General features: G+C 42.3%; 1 protein-coding gene across 3 annotated transcripts in view; it reads right to left on the bottom strand.

Annotated features, from left to right (window-relative positions):
• The window catches only part of uggt1 (UDP-glucose glycoprotein glucosyltransferase 1), a 138,735-nt gene that overhangs the window by 117,492 nt on the left and 185 nt on the right, over positions 1 to 21,058 (bottom strand). The gene's annotated exons all lie outside the window — the stretch shown is intronic.

Here is a 21,058-nt window from a genome sequence, read left to right on the forward strand (position 1 = left end):
ATAGCTGTTAGCGAATGCATGGCAATTTGGCAAAAGCAAGCCAATTACAGGCAACTCCAGCTGGGCAAGAAACTTTAGTGTTGAGATGGGTGATCCTCTTTTTCCCAACAATTCAGTCTTTATGTCTGGCGCCTGCAATTAAATGATTTCAGCAGTTCTTTCTTGTGTAATTTTTTTTACTTAAAGGCAGACTAACTGCCTCTTGTGAACACATTAAATGATTGCTTTCCACAATAATAAAAAAGAGAAACAACAGAAAAATAAAACTTGTGTTATGTCAAGCCAGGTTTAGTTCTGGAAGTTGACTTGTCTGGCATTACCATGGGCTGGGATCATAATAACACAAAATGGAGAAATTTTGGAAAAGTTCAATATTGAAAGATAACAGCAGTTTCCAAGGTCAAGAGCTTCCCCATCAGTCAGTTATAGATACCTTACTCCATTTTCATTGATATCTAATAAAAGAATGTGCAATAAGAGATTCTGAAAATGACTTTATTTTGCTACTTGGTATGTTAAACCTATTACATATAATAACTCAACTTAAGTCACTTGGTAGTATAGAACTTAATTGCTGAAAAAAATGGGGAACATAAAGAGACACTTTGAAATTTGGCATTCTTGCATTTATCCTGAGCGGAATAAAAAAAAACGACTTCAACAATGTCTTTTTTTAAAAAGCAGTGTACAACGTCAACACTTCAAGATCCAAGTATTGTTTGAATTCTGTTGTAAACCTAACAGTACTGAATTCCATGCCACTTTGCACCATTCATTATTCTGCTGTTTCTGGTTTATTAACAATTCACCCACTGACACCTGGTTTCATACAAGTGCTTTGGTGACTGCAACCAGATAGGCCTTTGTTTCCTTGAATGCAGCTTTCAAACTAATACAAACATGTGATGTTTTTCACAGAACACTGCACTGTAAATGGAATCAGTTTCACTTTCCAAAATCAGGGAGTTGCAGGTAATATGGACTAAGTTTATTTTACTTGACATCCAAAGATGTAGTTCATTCAGGACTGAAGACAAGTTTTACTTTTAATATTTTCTAAGGACAGGATATTGTCCGGTTATTTCATCAATTGTTCACTGGCCTAATTTAATAAGAATTAGGCCTATGATGTTACATCCATTGTAATATATAAACATGCAAGTCAGATCAATTACTTGTTGCTACACTCCCATAGTAGCCAAGAACGTCCAAACAAGTGAATCAACTTACTGAATCTGCAAGTTTCATTCTTTGAACATGCATTCACCACATAATATGACCCCACAAACTCATACACGTCTCCTTCACAGATATTTCTGTATTATTGAACTAGAACATGAGAGGCATCACCAACAGCACTAACATGAGTCACACTAGCTTCTGCAGGAACTATAATAATTACACCTCAACGTTCCTACAAATCCATAAAACATGAGATGGAATAATTTGCATTTCAATTCTGCTGCCCGTATAACTCTCTTAGAGGCACTTGTATTGCCTGGTGTACTATCCATTTTAAAAGATGAATGCTCATGGGGTAAATGGTTGTTTAAACCAGAAGCAAACCAAGAAATACTTAATTAAAATTACTCAGCAGGTCAGACAGCAGTAGCACGTCCAAAGGTAATTCAGAATTTCAGAAAGCCCTTTTCCAGCATTTCTATTTTTTTCTGAAGATGGAGCAGACTTTGTGCTCTTTGAGTCTCTGACTAATTCCAGTCCAATGCACACAATGGTGAGGAAACCAATGAAGGAAAAAACCTCGTCCTCACTAATCTATCTGTAACTGTCAATGATAATATTGGCACACTACATATTGCAGTGCTCATCGAAACAAAGCACCATCTTCATTTTCAGGATACTCTCCACCATGGTGTGTGGCACCATGCTAAATGGAATCGATTTTGAACAGATCTAGCAACTCAAAACATGGCTTCCATGAGGCACAATAGGTCATTTAGAGTCATAGAGTCATTGAGCTGTACAGCATGGAAACAGACCCTTTGGTCTACATTATCCATGCCAACCAGATATCCTAACCTAATCTAGTCCCATTTGCCAACACTTGGCCCATATCCCTCTAAAACCTTCCTATTCATATACCTGTCCAGAGACCTTTTAAATGCTGCCATTGTACTAGCCTCGAACACTTCCTCTAGCAGCTCATTCCATTCATGCACCACCCTCATTGTGAAAATGTTGCCCCTTAAGTCACTTTTAAATGTTTCCCCTTTCACGTTAAACCAATGACCTCCAGTTCTGGACTCCCTCATCTCAGGGAAAAGACATTGTCTATTTACCCTATCCATGCCCCTCATGATTTTATAAACCTCTATTATCAAGTCACCCCTCAGCCTCCGGTGCTGCAGAGAAAAACAGCCCCAACCTATTCAGTCACTCCTTGTAGCTCAAACCCTCCAACTCTGGAAACATCCTTGTAAATCTCTTCGGAACCCTTCCTGTAGGAGGGAGACCAGAATTGCACACAATATTCGAAAAGTGGCTGAACCAATGTCCTGTACAGCTGCAACATGACCTCCCAACTCCTATCCTCAATGCTCTGACCAATAAAGGAAAGCGTACCAAATACCTTCTTCACTATTCTATCTCCCTGCGTCTGCACTTTCAAGGAATTGTGAACCTGCACTCCAAGGTCTTTGTTCAGCAACACTCACTAGGACCTTACCATTAAGTGTATAAGTCCCGCTCTGATTTGCCTTTCCAAAATGCAGCATTTATCTAAATTAAACTCCGTCTCACACTCCTCAGCCCATTGGCCCATCTGATCAAGATCCTGTTGTACCCTAAGGTAATCTTCTTCACTGTCCACTACATCTCCCTGCAAAACTTACTAACTATACCTCCTATGCTCATATCCAAATCATTTATATACAAGATGAAAAGCAGTGGATCCAGCACCAATCCTTGTGGCACACCACAGGTCATAGGCCTCCAGTTTGAAAAGCATCCCTCCAACACCACCTTCTATCCTCTACCATCCAAATGGCCAGTTCTCCTTGTATTCCATGATATCTAATCTTGCTAACCAACCTACCATGAGGAGCCTTATTGAACGTCTTACTGACGTCCAAAGAGGAGGTTGAATAGTTCATCAACTTCACCAACACATTCCAACCTGACCTTAAATTCACCTGGACCATCTCAGATACCTCCCTCCCCTTTCTGGACCTCTCCATCTCCATCGACGGTGACTGACATCTTCTACAAACTCACTGACTCCACAGCTACCTGGATTACACCTCTTCCCACCCTGTCTCCTGTAAAAATGCAATCGCTTATTCCCAATTCCTCTGCCTAAGCCGCACCTGCTCCCAGGAGGACCAGTTCCACACAGAACACACCAGATGACTTCCTTCTTTAAAGACTGCAATTTCCCCTCCCCTCCAGTGCATCTCATCCACTTCCCACACCTCTGTCCTCAATCTCTACCCCTCCAAATGCAATAAAGACAGAACCCCTCTGGTCCTCACCTTCCATCCTATCAATCTCTGTGTACATCGCATCATCCTCCGCCATTTCCTCCACCTACAAATGGACCCCACCAGAGATATATTTCCCTCCCACTTCATCCTCTTTCCATAAAGACTGTTCCCTCTGTGACTGCCTCGTCAGGTCCACAGACCCCCCAACAACCCACCCTTCCCTCCTGGCACCTTCACCTGCACTGCAGGAATTGCAAAGCCTGCGCCCACACCTCCCCCCTCACCTCCGTCCAAGGCCCCAAAGGAGTTTTTCACATCCATCAACGTTTCACCTGCACTTCCACCATGTCACTTACTGTATCCATTGCACCCTATGCAGTCTCCTCTACATCGGGGAGACAGGACACCTACTTGCAGAGTGCTTCAGAGAACATCTCCGGGATACCCACACCAACCAATGCCACCACCCCGTGACTGAACACTTCAATGCCCCCTCTCACTCCGCCAAGGACATGCAGGTCCTGGGCCTCCTCCATCGCCACTCCCTAACCACCCGACGCCTGGAAGAAGAAGGCGTCATCTATTGCCTTGGGATCCTCCAACCCCATGGCATCAATGTGGATTTCACCAGTTTCCTTATTTCCCCCACCTTACCCCAGTTCCAACCTTCCAGCTCAGCACCACCTTCATGACCTGTCCATCTTCCTTCCCACTTATCCACTCCGATCTATCAACATTACCTCCACCTATTACATTCCTAGCTACCTTCCCCCCCCCACCCCCACCCCCCCTCCCAATTATCTCTCCATCCCAAAGGATCCCAGCCTTATTCCTGATGAAGGGCTTTTGCTCAAAACGTCGATTTTCCTGCTCCTTGGATGCTGTCTGACCTGCTGTGCTTTTCGAGCACGACACTCTCGACTCCATATAGATCATGTCCACCTCTCTGCCCTCATCAATTCCCTTTGTTACTTCTTCAAAAAACTCAATCAAGTTCATGAGACATGATTTCCCAAGCACAAAGCCAGGTTGACTATTCCTAATCAGTCTTTGCCTTTCAGAATACATATAAATCTTGTCTCTCAGGATTCCCTCCAACAACTCGCCCACCACCGATTTTGGGCTCACCGGTCTACTGTTCCTTAGCTTTTCCTTACCACCTTTCTTAAACAGTGGCACCACAATAGCCAGCCTCCAATCTTCTGGCACCTCACCTGCGATAATCATTGATACAAATATCTCAGCAAGGGGCCCAGCAATCACTTCCCTATTTTCCCACAGAGTTTCAGGGTACACCTGATTTGAAGCAATACAATTGTATTCAGACACAATCTTTAAATTCTCGGCTAGTATATCCCACATTCTACTACTACCATCCAACAAAGAATGCAGGAGGATATGTCAGGAGCAGCACTAAGCATATCTAAAAATGAGGTGAAGCTAGTGAAGATACAACATAGCACTATTGGCAAGCCAAAGCAGGAGCAACATGCAACAACAGACAGATTCCAGCATCCGCAGTAATTTGCTCTTATGCAACAGACAGAGCTAGGCACCCCACACCCAGTGGGTCATTTTTTAGTTCTGCAGTCCCAATGTATCTGTGAATAGTACATGACAACTAAATAACTTACAGGAAGAGGAAGCTTTGCAAAAATACCCATCCTCAAGGTGGGTCATAAGACCTAACTAGGTTACCCATGTAGGTCTCTTCCTGTGGTCGGGTGCATCACAAAATCTAATTTTCAAAAAATTTGATTCACTCCACACACAGTATCAATACTGCAATTACTATGGACTCTGACAATATTCCAGCAATAGTATTGGTGGAGTCTTGTGCTCCAGAACAAGCCATGCCCCTAGCTAAGCTGTTCCAGTACATCAACAATACAGATATCTAGCCAACAACGTGGAAAATTGTCCAGGCCCACAGACAGCAAGTCAGATCCAAGCCAAACACACTCTGATCATTTTAATTTGATCATAAGCATACATTGTGAATGGGATTGGCAACAGTGTTATGAAGCGGCACATTCTCAGCAATTACTGGCTTACTGATGCTCAATTTGGCTTGCATCAGGATCACTCAGCACCTGACCTTACTACAGCCTTGGAGCAAACAACACAGAAGAGCTGAATATCAAAGGCAATCAGACTGGCTACCCTTGACATCAAGGCTACATTTGAGTGAGTGTGAGTGACTGGTTGGAGTCATACCTATCACAAATGAGTAGAATTTTTATTGGAGGTCAATCATCACTGTCCCAAGACATCACTACATGAGTTCCTCAAGGTAGTGTCCGAGTCACTTAACCACCTTCAGCTGCTTCAATGACCATTCTTCCATTTAAAGGACAGAAGTGAGGACACTGAAACAATCATGTCTTATTCAGTCTTGGGCTACTAAGTAGCAAGTAACGTTCACATCGAACAAGTACAGGCAAAGACAATCTCCCTTCACATTCAATGGCATCATCATTGCTGAAACTCCACTGTCAATATCTTGATGGTTTCTACTGACCAGGCAGCATTAGAGATGGACATGTCTGTCTGATCCTGACTTGGATTTAAACTGGTTCCAGGCATAACTTATAGGAGTAACTAACAGATGTTATGCCACCAAGCTCGAACTTTCTGCACTCTGAACCAGATCCCTAATTTAGACAGTAAAAGGTCAACAGGCAACTGCAGCACATGGCATCTCACACGAAATTCCTCTAAAACCAGTGTATTCCATCTGTACAATGTTAGTGCCAAAAATGAACTGCATATCAACATGGTGGTCAGAGACTAATGGATGATTCCAAAACAAAATTCTTCACAGTGACTCTGGATAGAACTTTGTCCTTCCAGGAATATCTGAACAGGAAAATAAAATGATGAACCAAACCTGCTGGATTCACATAGAGTGCAGCTGCCACAACACTCCAGACTTCAACACTTACTGGATCATACTCCAGAGCAGAGTATTGTGCACCTGCCTGGCATAGGTCAACACACTCACATTTTGTTGGCACTCAAGTGAATGTAATAATGTGAATAATAACTGAAACCTTTCCCTCAACACCACTCCTCGCACCTCCTACCCTCATAAATAACATCCCCACCAATCAAGTGACCAAAGAAAAGTCACAGGCTGATTGAAACCATCCACACTGCACTTCAATTACCATTTTACATTTTCAATTCATCTAAGCGCTTTTTTCGTCAGTGTTCCATATGAAATACCCATCCTGAGCAAAATCCACCAGGAGGCATTTTTTGACAAAGGAATGGGGAACACAAAGTCAGTGGCATGGTTTGAACTACAACAGCAGGACTGGTCCTTGCTAAACAGGTTCAAGACAAGCCAGGGTTCCTACAGCTCCAACAATGGAACCTTAGTAGAGAGACATGGACAATGCTGCACTTCATTAAGGAGTGTTCTCTCAATAGATTCAATGCAAGACTAATCACGTTAAAGTCAGCAAATGGGCAGCTATCACTTGGCTTGGTAGATTTTCATTCATGAAAATAAAGCTCTTCAGCTTTAACTTTACCCTCCAATCCAATTGTAACTCTTTTTAAGTGCTATAGAAAAGATGTTGTTAAACTTGAAAGGGTTCAGGAAAGATTTAGAAAGATGTTGTCAGGGTTGGAGGGTTTGAGCTATAGGAAGAGGCTGAATAGGCTGTGACTACTTTCCCTGGAGCATCAGAGGCTAAGTTGTGATCTGAATAGAGGTTTATAAAATCACGAAGGGCATGGATAGAGTGAATAGCAAGAGTTTTTTTTTCCCTGGGGTGCACTGAGTCCAAAACTAGAGAGCATAGATTTAAGGTGAGAGGGGAACAGTTTAAAAGGGACCTGAGCAGTAACGTTTTCACGCAGACAGTGGTGCATGTATGGAATGAGCTGCCAGAAGTGGTAGAGGCTGGTCCAATTACAACATTTAAATGGCATCTGAATAGGTACATGAACAGGATAGGGTTAGAGGGAAATGGGCCAAATGCTAGCAAATGGGACTAGATTAATTAAGGATATCTGGTCAGCATGTACAAGTTGGACCACAGGGTTTGTTTCCATGCTGTACAACTCTATGACCCAACTGGCCCTATTCACCCATTTACCATTTTGAAAAAAAATTAATTTGTGGGATATGGACATCGCTGGCAGGTCAAGCATATTTTGCCCACATCCCTAGTTGCCCTTGACATGGGGATGATGAGCTGCCTTCTTGAACCATTGTAGTCCATGTTATCACAAAGCTGGTTCCTTTTTCTAAAAGCTGTTCCTTTTCTCAAGGATACTATGTCCTTGGTTTTTTTCAGAGGGGTCATCAACACTCCAGGTGCTGATTAGTCTGGTTTGGTACAGAGATTAAAAATATTGAGAGGTCTTTTTGTTTATATGTAAACAGATGAGACTTCAGGGCAAAGTGGACACATTTTAGAAGGGGCCTGGTCAGCTCTGTACCTAAGCAGTTCAGTCCAGAACTGGTTAGGAGTTCAACAGGGAGCTGTGTGGGAACAACCTCTCTCTCTCTCTTTCTGCCCTTCTAACTTCAACCTGTAAGTATCTGTTCCTTTTTTTTAAAACTGTTTTTTAAGGGGATTTCTTATTGGGACTATTGCGTATATTCGGAACAGCACAATTTAGTCTAGTTTGGATAGACTGAATTCTCTAAGGGTTCTTTATTCTGTTCTTTGAGGTTCATTGTGTAATTTTGCGAATTGATTTTGTCTGTTCTAAAACCTGATAGTCAATCTAGCTAGCATACTCCGGGTAACTCTCACTCTACACTTAACGAAACAAATTGCAAAGTTATGGTCTGTGGCTGCCTGCTCAAGAATGTTTTGACTAATCTGTCCCGGTCCATAACAGACTGGGGGCTTCTTGTGGGATTTTAAACAGCAAGTGGTAGGTGCTAGTATCTTTATTTCGGGTGTTAGTTTGGTAGAGTAGACAAAGCTTGTGATAGTAATGGCTCTTTCAGTCGCCAAACGTTTTCTGGAAGTGGATGAGGTGACTTTGGAAGTTTTGCAAAAGGTGAATAAGACCAAGCTGCAGGAATTCACAGACCAAGTGGGATTGGACTTGCCTGTTTCTGTGAGGAAAGGAGAGATAATCACAGCAGTAGCTCAGCATTTAATCTTGCTGGAGAAACCATCAGAATCTATTGAGATGGCAAGAATTCAATTGCAAATGAAGCAGCTGGCGTTAGAGGCAAGAGGTAAGGAAAGGGCAGCAGAAATGGTACAGTTTGAGTTACAATTAAAAGCAGGAGAGAGGGGGAAAAAAGACAGCAGCAGAACAGAGAGAAAGAGAGCGCGTTGACCTTCAGAAATTGACACTAAAAAGGAAAGTCAGCTTAAAAGGTTGGAGATAAAGGCTGAGGGTAGGCTTAGTGAGGAAGACAGTGAGGATGAGCAAGCCCCGGTAGTCAGGTAGTCAGTAGCCCAGTGCCAAACTGTTTAAGTATGTTCAAGCATTGCCTAAATTTCATGAGCAGGATGTGGAAGCCTGCCATCTCATTTGAAAGGGTGGCTAACAAATGCGGTGGGCAGTGGCAATGTGGGTTTTGTTCATCTAAATGAAACTTGTAGGTTGGGCGAGCGAGGTATCTGCATCACTATCAGAGGGGAATTCTGGGGAGTATGAGAAGATGAAAAAAGCTATTTCAAGTGCATAATAGCTTGTACCAGAAGCCTATAGACAATGTTTCAGGAATGCAAGGAGGGTCCCAGGTCAAACCTATATTACGTTTGAAAGGATCAAACAAAGTAATTTCAATAGATGGATAAGCGTTTCAAAAATCAAAAAATCTATGATGCCCTTATGTCATCCCGCTTTGCCTTCAGTCGAAGCAAAATGCTCGGAGACACAGTAGCTTTACCTCCATCTTTATTCTGGGCCCTGGAAGGGTTGGGGGGGGGGGGGGGGGGGAAGAGAGAGAGAGAGAGAGAGAGAGAGAGAGAGAGAGAGAGAGAGAGAGAGAGAGAGAGAGAGAGAGAGAGAGAGAGAGAGAGAGAGAAAGCAAGAGAGAGAGAGCGAGCGAGAGAGAGAGAGAGAGAGAGAGAAAGAACGAACGATTGCCCATGTGTACAGAGACATGAGTTCACTGTCTTCTCTCGAACAACAGTTTCTCAATGAATTGTATAGTTATTTTATGGGAGGAGCATCCAGATACATCAACATATATATTAATTGGGTGACCGTTACAATCAATGAATATCAATAGCAGAGATCCAAACCCTTTACTGTTATACAATGAATGTTTTAAACCTTGTAAACTGGATTCATACAATGGATACTTTTCCCCTTATTAGCTGACCTTGCGTACTGAATACTTCCAATATTGTTAAATGGCTCTACAAAGTGATTGCTTTTCCACCTTGTTAACCCATTACCCCTTGCCTCCAGCACCCCATTGTTAACTATAACTTCTTATCTGATCTGAGTCATGCTTAGCTGAACCTCATTTCACAAAGCTCAGAACTTAACTCTTTCCCTGCCTACTTATACATTCGCATTTAGAGAGGCAATTATTTTGGAGGAATTCAAAAATTCACTGTCTGAAGTAGTGCAAACTCATGTGGAAGAGCAGAGAATTAAGATGGCAAGGTTAGCCGAAAGTAGCTGACATGATGAGCTGGTCCATAAACACAGTTTGGCTTCTAGAATCAATTTCAGTCCGTGATGGAGAGAAACTGGGGCAAAGAGAAATCCTCACGTGGAAAGGGAAAGATAGGATCTTCACTGAGAGCTAAGGATAACTTACCACAGGCTAAAAAAGAAACCGTTTGGGGGACAAAGAAGTTAAAAAGCTCTGGTGTTTTCATTGCATTAAAGTGGGCCACACGAAATCAGTGTTGGCGGGCTAGGAGAAAGCCAAATGTAGGAAAACCAGAGAAGCCTGGAAATTTTGTTGGACTAATAAAAAGCACAAGGAAAGTTAGATAACTGTCTCAGAGTGTACAAGATGATCAGAGGTTGATTAAGGAGGAAGTGAAAGATCTGCTTAAAAAAAAATACATGTAAGGGTAAAGTTTATTCACAAAGGCCAGGTGAACAGGTTACAATATTAAGGGACACAGGATCGTCTCTGTCTGTGATGCTGAAGGATGAGAAGGTATGTACTCTGAGTGTCTATTGCCAGAAAAGGTACCAGTAACAGGAATTCATGGCGAGATAGAAAGTGCTTATTTATGTAAAGCAAGCTAGAGAGCCCAGAGAAGAGTGGAGAATTTGTGCTGCCTACTCTAATTGGAACACCAGTGGAGACTCAGGCAACTGAAGAAATGAAGGATCTTCATTCATGAATTTTCCCTGATTGTGTGATCACAAGATCACAGAAGCACAAGTTGAAGAAAGAGAGATCAAAAGGCACAGATAAGGAAGCTGACATAACTTTATCCAAGACCTATTTTGATCAGATAAGTGGAATAGAGCAGGAGCAAATAGGTAAACATGCAAGTATCTTTAGCTCTGCTAAGCTGATCGAGTTTTAACAGAAAGTTGAGAACTTAAAAAAGTTGTATCAAAAGGCATTTACAGAGAAGGAAAGTGAATGCATCTGTGTGTTATTACTTGACAAATGATGCCTTAATGAGGAAATGGAGACCATTACAATTTTAAGCAGATGAGAAACAAGCAGAGATTCATCAAATTGTTTTGCCAATAGGGGGTAGAAAAGAGGTGCAGTGAGTGGTGCATGAGCTAACACTTGGGGTTGATTTTGGGGTGAGGAAAATGCAGACTAATATGCAAAGATATTTTTACTGGCCTGGACTACACAAGGATGTAGTTGAATTTTGCCAGTCACCTGATTGAAAAACCACAGGCCGTAATAAAATCTGCACCTTTAATACCTATTCCAGCATTTGAGAAACCTTTCACAATAGTCTTGATTGATTGCGTAGGTCCTCTACCTCAGACAAAAAGTGGGAGTAAGTATTTATTAACAATAATGGATTTGTCGACTAGATTTCCAGAGGCAATCCCATTACACAACATCACAGCTAAAAGCTAAAGAATTACTTAATTTTTTTTACAAGATATGGACTACCAATAGAGATCTAGTCAGATCAAGGATCAAAGTCTACATCCACACTATTCAAGGAGGTTATGGATAACCTGGGAATAAAGCAAGTACTGCTTTTACCATTCAGAATCATAGGGCACGCAGAGAAATGGCATCAAACACTTTTGACCATGTTGAGGCTTAAGATCAGGATTATTCAGATGATTGGGGTAAGGGAATTCTGTCTGTACTTTTTGCGATCAGAAATGCATCAAATTAATCGACCAAATTCAGTCCATTTTTATTAATTTTTGGGCATGAAGGAAGCAGATCATTAAAATTGATTAAGGAAAAATTAATAAAGTCAGAATTCAGAGACCAACCATTTGGACTATGTGTCAAATTTTAGAGAATGATTCAATACAGCTGGAGAGTTGGCTAGATGGCATTTAAAGGTATCACAGCATACAATGAAACAGGAAGTGAATAAGACATCACAAATTCGCAATTTTGCAACTGGGGATATTGTATTGGTATTACTTCTAGTAACAGGTGACCTTTAAAAGTAAGGTTGTGTGGACCATATTGAGAGGAAATTGAGTGAGGTGAATTACTTGATAAGAACTCCAGACAGGAAGAAATCTCTCAGTGAGTCATGTGAACTTGTTCAAAATGTATTTTAATAGGGAAGGAAAGCAAGAGGAGAAGATGTTAATGATTACAGTACAGAACGAAGAACCAAGTACAGAGGATACGGAATTGAACATTCCTCAAATCAAATTGGACAATGAGGAAGTTGTAAAAATTGGGATAAATTATTGAGTTACCTTTCATAAGAAAATCAAAATTACCTGAAAGAGTTATTACTATCACATGGGGAGATATACAGAAATAAATTGGGAAGTACTAACCAAATTTTGCATGATGTAGAGATAGGAGATGCTGTTACGATTAAGCAACATCTTTATAGGCATAACCCTCTACAGTTGGCACAGGTTCAGGAGGAGATAGAGCACATGCTCCAAGATAGCATAATCAAAGGGAGTTAGAGTGACTGGAGCTCACCCACAGTCATAGTGCCAAAGCCAGATGTTACCCAACGGTTATGTATGGACTACTGCAAAGTCAACATCGTTACAAAGACTGATGCACATCCGATTCCATGGACGGAGCACAGTGTCAAAAAAGTGGGACAAGCAACTTACATTTCAAAGTTGGACTTACTCGGAGGCTACTGGCAAGTACCTCTGTCAGAGAGAGCAAAGGCGATTCAACTTTCATAATGCCAAATGGACTACATCAGTTCAAAGTCATGCCAGTTAGTATGAAAAACATTCCAGCCATGTTTCAGAGACTGACTAATAATGTCATTGCCGGATTACACAACTGTGTGGTGTATATTGATGACCTGGTGATTTTTAAGTCACTCATGGAAGGAACATTTACAGCATTTATCGGACATGTTTGATCGACTCTGGAAGGCAGGCTTGGTGGTAAAACTAGCTAAGAATGAATTTGCCAAAGCCCAAGTCACCTTCCTGGGCCATGTCACTGGACATGGACAAATGGCCCTACAGGATGCAAAAATGAAAATAATTGGGGAATTTCCCCACATTGTTGATGAAAGAAGCAGTACTACAGTTCCTGGGATTGAGTGGATTTTACCAGAAGTTTGTGCCAAACTTTAGCAATGTGGCTGCTCCACTCACGGAATTGTTTAAAAAAAGGGCAAGATGTTTCAGTGGACAGTGGACTGTCAAAAGGCATTTGATAGCCTAAAAACTGTGTAAACCACTGCCTCATATTACCCCCACCGGATTGCACGAAACCTTTCAAGGTGGCTATCTATGCCAGTGATGTGGGGGTCAGCATGGTGCTCCTGCAGGAGGATGACGAGGGAATAGAAAGACCCATCGGGTATTTTTTCAGAAAGTTGAACGTTCATCAACAGAAATATTCAACGGTGGAGAGAAAGAGACTTGAAGCTTGGTTTTGGCATTACAGCGTTTACATTACCAGCAATGCATCTGAGACAATCATATACACTGATCATAATCCATTGATATTTGTGGAAAAATTTAAGGATAGAAATGTCAGAGTTTGTTGTTGTAGCCATTCAATTTGACAACTGTGCATGTGACAGGTCGCGAAAACATGATTGCCAATGCGTTATCAAGACTCAAATGAGATACAGTGGCGTTCGGTGACGAGTGTGCCATGAACTGAATTTGCATGTGGTTATGGATGTTTGCATGTTTATAGTTAATATAGCATATATGTGTGTTTAGACTACTAATCGGGTTTTTGAAGGGTTTTAAAAATGAAACCAACTTTTGGTATTGATTTTTTTTTGAAAGGGGAGACACTGTCACAAAGCTGGTTCCTTTCTTCTAAAAGCTGCTCCTTTTCTCAAGGATACTATGTACTTGTGTTTTTCAGAGGGGTCACAAATGCTCCCGGTGCTGATTAGACTGGTTTGATACAGAGATTAAAAAGGTATTGAGAGACCGTTTTGTTTATATGTAAACGGATGAGACTTCAGGCCAAATGGGTCATGTTTTAGAAGTGACCTGTATAATGAAACGGGAGTGGTCAGCTCTCTAGCTGAGCAGTTCAGATCAGAACTGGTTAGGAGTTCAACAGGGAGCTGTGTGAAAACAAACTTTCTCTTTTTGCCCTTCTAACTTCAACCTGTAAGCATCTGTTCCTTTTTTAAAAAGAACTGTTTTTTTTATGAGGGTTACTTATTGGGACTGTTGTGCATATTCGGAACTGTATAATTAAGCCTAGTTTGGATAGACTGAGTTCTGTAGGGGCTCTTTGTTCTTTGTGTTTCATTGTGTAATTTTGCAATTAAAATTTTGTCTGCTTTAAAACTTGGTCGTCAACCTAACTAGCTTACTCTGGGTAATTCTCACTGTACACTTACGAAAACAAATTGCAAAGTTATGTTCTGGGTTGCCTACTCAAGAATGTTTTGAGTGGTCTGACCTAGTTCATAACAATGCGCTGCAGTAAGACGCACAACTGCCGTATGGAGGAAATTCCAGGATTCTGACCTGGTGACACTGAAAGAATGGAGATATATTTCTAAGTCACGACGGTAGCTGTCTTGGAGGAGAACTTTCAGGTGGTGCTGCTTCCATGAATCTGTAGTCCTTGCCCTTCTAGATGGAGTGGTCATGGGTTTGGAAGGTGCTGTCTAAGGATCTTTGGTGACTTTCTGCACTGCATCTCATAGGTATTTAGATTTAGAATTTCTCGTGACATATACTCAAGTAGAAAAGTTCAGAAGTACAGTGAAACATGTACTATGTCGTGTACAAGTACCTAGGTGCAGAATCTTAAGAACAAGGTAGAATGAAATAAAGAACAAAATTAAAAAGTAGTTATTCTTAGTACAGTATAAAAAATTAAAGTTGGAAGTTGAACATTACAGACTTTTCTAGTGTTAAGTAGAAAAATTTAAAAAAGCTTAAAGTTTAAACGTTACAGTCTTTCTAAACTGCTTAACCATGCTGGGACCACACTTCCTACAACAGCTTGATCTCCTATTCTTTGGCATGCTTTCCTTGAACATTGCATTCCAGTGGTCCATTTTAGGGCCATCACCACCGTGCTACCAAGCGCACCATACTACACCTACCATGTAGCCGACAAAACAACCACCATGCGTGTCAATCCACCAGGATAGTACACACTGTGGCTACTGAGTATCAGTGATGTAGGGAGTGGATGCTTGTGGATGTGGTGTCAATTAAGGAGGCTGACTTGTCCTGAATGGTGTGAAGCTTGATTATTGTTGGAGCCGCACTCATCCAGGCAAGTAGGGAATATGGCATCACACACCTGACACACCTCAATGGTGGATACATTTTGTGAAGTCACAAGATGAGTTATTTCCACTGTACTCTGAGCAAGTGATCTGCTTTTGCAGCCACTGTATATATATTCTGAATCTAGTTGAGCTTCTGTTCAATAGTAAACTCAAGGATGTTGATATGAGAAATTCAGAGATGGTTACACCATTGAATGTCAAGGGGCAGTTGTGAGATTTTCTCTGATTAGAGATGTCATTGTCTGGTGTTTGTGTGGCATGCATGTTATTTGCTACTTGTCCATCCAAGGCTGGGCATCTGACTATCTAGTTAGATAGATGAAGCTGCTTGTAGTATAAGGGTATGTCCCTACATCTGGGCCAGGATATTGGCTCCAAATACTACCTGCACTGGAGATGTCACAACACGTCTGAGTAATTGATGGCAACAGCTATGATGGAGTTTGGATTCACTGTAATGTTGAATGCCATTTTTGTCATACTCTCTCTTTGTTGCTTGCAGTTCCCACTGAACCTTACAGTTGTAGTGTTATCCTTATAGCCATCCTGCCCACCCCTTTTTTTCAATTTTATTGTGATAGCCTCTCAGTGAAGGAATGTCAAGGGCAATAGATCTATTGGGCAGTCTGAGGCACAGTAGGTGGGGATCCAACATGAAGGCGTTGATTAGCAGGGTGGATGAGGAGAGACCAAAAGTCAGAAAGCCAGGAGTCGCCTCAAGTCTAAGAAGGAAGAGATACAACAAAAATAACCATTTCACTCAGGAAATGTTTATTGTTAGGTCCTGAAAATTAAACTCTGATTTTTGATCACGTTTTTAAACAATCCAAAAATAGTAGCTATTAATATTAAAACAAATCTCATCATTCTCAAGATTTCTAATCCTAATAATTGAGCAACAGTAAAGTGAAACAATAGTAAAAGGGCAACACTAAACATAGACTCTCAGACTCTCTGTTGCAAGGGTTGGAGGATTTGAGTTATAGGGAGAGGCTGAACAGGCTGGGGCTGTTTTACCTGGAGCGTCGGAGGCTGAGAGATGACCTTATAGAGGTTTACAAAATTATGAGGGGCATGGATAGGGTAAATAGGCAACGTATTTTCCCTGGGGTCAGAGAGTCCAGAACTAGAGGGCATAGGTTTAGGGTGAGAGGGGAAAGATATAAAACAGACCTACGGAGCAACTTTTTCACACAGAGGATGGTATGTGTATGGAATGAGCTGCCAGAGGATGTGGTGGAGACTGGTACAATTGCAACATTTAAGAGGCATTTGGATGGGTATATGAATAGGAAGGGTTTGGAGGGATATGGGCTGGGTGCTGGCTGATGGGTCTAGATTGGGATGCGGGGATATCTGGTCGACATGGACGGGTTGGACCGAAGGGTCTGTTTCCACGCTGTACATCTGTGACTCTAAGTGAAATAGGGTATCTGATCAACAGAAATGTGCAACTCAACCAACCTGACTGGTGACTTTACCAGTGCAAGTAATGAAATGGAAATGTGAATTTGACTGCATAATTTTGATTTAAAATCAGATACAGCAAGATTGCAAAAGGCAAATTTTACAAATTGTATCGAATGAAGAGAAACAGAAAGTGAAAGCAAGATTGTCACATGTAGCAGAAATAAAAGATTGCGAAGAAGTCTTGATTAGAAGACAGCAACTTCCACACTTGCAGAAGTTCATTTTCGGTGCCAGAGACTTATTGGCAGCAGTTAGCTCATTGATAAGGGTACTTGCACTTGCAACAAGCCTCAACATTCGTTGACAAGTTTAGCTCACAGCAACTGCTTGTCATTCGATGTATTTCAACAGATACAGAAAGAAAGACATTGCTTTCATGAAGTTAACTGTGGAATAGCACGACTTGAACACTAGATTTTGGATATAGACATAAAGCTACATTCTATAATACTTTAGCAATGAAAGATGCCAAGTCTTTTTTTATTTCAAATAAATGTATTTTGACACTACAAAATATCCAGTCCCTCTGCTGCAAACAGATTCCACTCTGGAATCTGCAAGTCAATCTGTACACAGTTGGAACACAATGTAGGACAGTGGATCGCAGTTATTCCTAAATTCAGGAAATGTTCATGTGTCAGGTCTTGAAGATTAAACCCTCGTACGTAATCATGTTTGTAAATCAGGGACTCCCCTGTAGTGCGACTGTATGAATATTGCGTCATATTCAGTGTTATAATTGCATGGTGCCTCGGTGAGAGTGGGAACCAGTGCTGCAGTTGCAACACGGTTCTGATGCTGCAATCAGAGACTTACAGCAAGGCAAGAGACATTTTGGCCCATCAAGTTCATACCAATCATTGAGCATCTATCTGCTCTAATCCCATTTTCCAACACTTAACCTGTAGCCTTGTATGCTCAGGTGTTTCAACTGCTCATCTAAATGTCTTGAGGATTCCCATCTCTACTACCTTTTCAGCAGTTCTAGATACCCAGCCTGCCGGATCCTTAAATCCTCTCTTAACCTTCTGCTCAGTACTTAAAACAGTGCTCCTGGTTATTAACACCTCTATCAAAGGGAAACATTTCTCCCTATGACACTATCCAAAACTCAGCAAATCTCAATTAGCCTTTTATGCTTTAAGAAAAGTAACCCAGTCAATCAAGTTTCTCTTCATAGCAGAGTCTCTTCAGTCCAAGCAACATCCTGGCGAGTCTCTTCCACACCCTCTCCTTCCGATAGTATGGTAACCAAAACTGCACATAGTACTCCAGCTTATTGCCAAAGTAATGTTATATAAAGCTCCATTATAACTTCCTTGTGCTCACATTCAATAACAGGCTTTGAATAAAGGCAAGTAAGCTATATACCTTAGCATATTTACGTATTTTAAGATTTAATGGACATACACACCAAGGTCTGTCTGACCTTCAGTACTTCCTGGAGTTGTACCATTCAGCATGTACTCTCTTGCCTTGTTAGCCCTCCCAAAATGCTTCACTTCACATGTTTCAGGATTAAATTGCATTTGGCCCTGTTCAGTCTATCTATATCGCCTGTAGTCCAAAGCTTTCCTCATCACTATTTACACAACCAATTATCTTATCATCTATGAACTTACTGATTAAACCTCCTATATTTAGTTCTAGATCACCAATGTACAGAATAAACACTGCTCCTGCTCATGGGATTTCCTGCACACTCCTAGTCCCAATCCACTTTTGCCAGATCCTATTTCATCTTGATTAAGATCAGTTTCCCTGCAAGAATGTTGTTCCAATACCAGTTCAAGTATAACCAGTCAGACTTGTACAAGTCCTACATTCCTTACAAACAGACAATGATCCAGAAACTAAAGCCCTCCATCCAAGCCACATATTCATCTGTTCTCTCCACCTATTATTCCACTCACTAGCCTGTAGCAGTACAGGCAATCCAGAAATTACAATCTTTTGAGGTCCAGCTTTTTAATGTTTCTTGCTTCCCTAATTCATGTCATTGTTCGCAATGGGAATCCGTTCTTTGCTCATCATTCCCTTTCAGAACATCCTGCAGCCATTCAGTGACATCCTCAACCTTGGCAAGGAACAAAAAAAGCAACACACCATCCTGGAGCTGCGTTTCAGCTGCTGAAGACACCCATCTTTAACCTGTACTCGAGCACCCATTACATGCAACAAGGCTCTGGGAACATTCTCCAGATCACTGTCAATCTCACCATTTTCCAACACAGAAAATCTGTCCTTGACTGAACAATGTCCCCATGATGGCAGTGCAGTATGCAGTGTATTACAGAGAACATTACAGCACAGAACACGCCCTGTGGCTCTCGATGTTGCGTTGACCAGTGAAAAACCAATCTGAAGCCCATCTAACCTACATTATTTGATTATGATGCATATGTTTATCCAATGACCATTTCAATGCCCTTAAAGTTGGTGAGTCTACTACCATTGCAGACAGGGCATTCCACACCCTTACTACTCTCTGAGTAAAGAAACTACCTCTGACATTTATCCTATATCTATCACTCCTCATTTTAAAGCCATGTCCTCTCATGCTAGCTATCACTATTCAAGGAAAAAAGCTCTCACTGTCCATCCTATCTAATCTTCTGATCATCTTGTATGCCTCTATTAAGTCACCTCTCAACCTTATTCTCTCTAATGAAAACAGCCTCAAGTCCCTCAGCCTTTCCTCATTAGAGACTTTCCCTCCATACCAGGCAACATCCTGGTACAATTTCTCTGCACTCTTTCCAATGCTTCCACGTCCTTCTTACAATGCGGTGACCAGAACTGTGTGTAATATTCCAAGTGCAGCCACACCAGAGTTTTATACAGCTGCAACATGACCTCCTGGCTCCAAAACTCAATCCCTCTACCAATAAAAGCTAGCACATCATGTCCTACCTGCCTAACTCCTTTTCCACCTATCCACTCCACCCTCTCTTCCCTGACCTATCACCTTCATCCCCTCCCCCACTGTACTCTACTTTATCCCCACCCCCACCCTCCTCTAGCTTATCTCTCCACGCTTCAGGCTCTCTGCCTTTGTTCCTGATGAAGGGCTTTTGCCCGAAACATCGATTTCGCTGCTCCTTAGATGCTGTCTAAACTGCTGTGCTCTTCCAGCACCACTAATCCAGAATCTGGTTTCCAGCATTTGCAGTCATTGTTTTTACCTTGCCTTCTTAACAACCCTATCAACCTGGGTGGCAACCTTCAGGGATGTATATACATGGACACCAAGATCTCTCTGCTCATCTACACTACCAAGAATCTTACCATTAGTCGTGCTCTGTATTCCTGTTGCTCTTTTCCAAAGTGAATCACCTCACAATTTTCCCTATTAAACTCCATTTGCAACCACTCAGCCCATCTCTACTCCTTATCTCTGTCCCTCTGTAACCTCCAACATCCTTCAGCACTGTCTACAACTCCATCGACCTTCGTGTCATCCTCAAATTTACTATAAAAATGACAAACAGCAGTGGCCCCAAAACAGATCTTTGTGGTACATTACAACTAACTGAACTCCAGGATGAACATTTCCCATCAACCACCAGCTTCTGTCCACTTTCATCTCGTCACTTTCTAATCCAAACCACTAAATCACTCTCAATCCTATGCTGCCATGTTTTCTGCAATAGCCTGCCATGGGGGACCTTATTAAACGCATTACAGAGCTTGTAGGTGCACAGAGTCGCGGAGCATTCCAGGACTGGGGGGTGCACAGTGTCCCCGTGGGTACTCGCGCTGCAATGGGTCGGTGCTGGTGCTGGGTAGAGAGGAGTGGGCGGAGTCACGGGCTGACATTCGCAACTCGAGCGGCACCGCCACCACCGCCTCCTCCAATCAGAATCCTCAGCGTGTCCCCGCCGCCGCGAGACCGACCGCTGGAATCTCCCAGCGCGCGAGCCCAGCCCTCGCCTCCCGCCGATTGGCTGAGACCCGGCACGGCCGGCGCCGGGCCCTTCCTTGATTGGGCGGTCACATTGTCAATCAGCTCCAGTTCTTCCACAACCAACACTCTCCTCACCTCACCCCACCCCCCCTCCCCCAGCCCAAACCAACGGCGAAGTGTAGGGCGCGGGTCCCCTCTTCCCGACTGTTTATCAAGGGGCCTTCCCCTTCGCCCCCTCCAGGATAGAGTCGGAAGCAGCGCGAGTCCGCGGGTCTTGAGAGCGGGTTCATACCAGGCCGGTATTGAGAGCAGAACCCGCTCCCCACCGCCGGCTCGCGTCTCTCTCTCTCCCTCCCTCCCGCCAGCCACTGGCGGACGAGCAGCTTTGTCCCGAGTTC

The sequence above is a fragment of the Chiloscyllium punctatum genome, chromosome 6 (assembly GCF_047496795.1).
Source record: "Chiloscyllium punctatum isolate Juve2018m chromosome 6, sChiPun1.3, whole genome shotgun sequence".
NCBI classification, from domain to species: domain Eukaryota; kingdom Metazoa; phylum Chordata; class Chondrichthyes; order Orectolobiformes; family Hemiscylliidae; genus Chiloscyllium; species Chiloscyllium punctatum.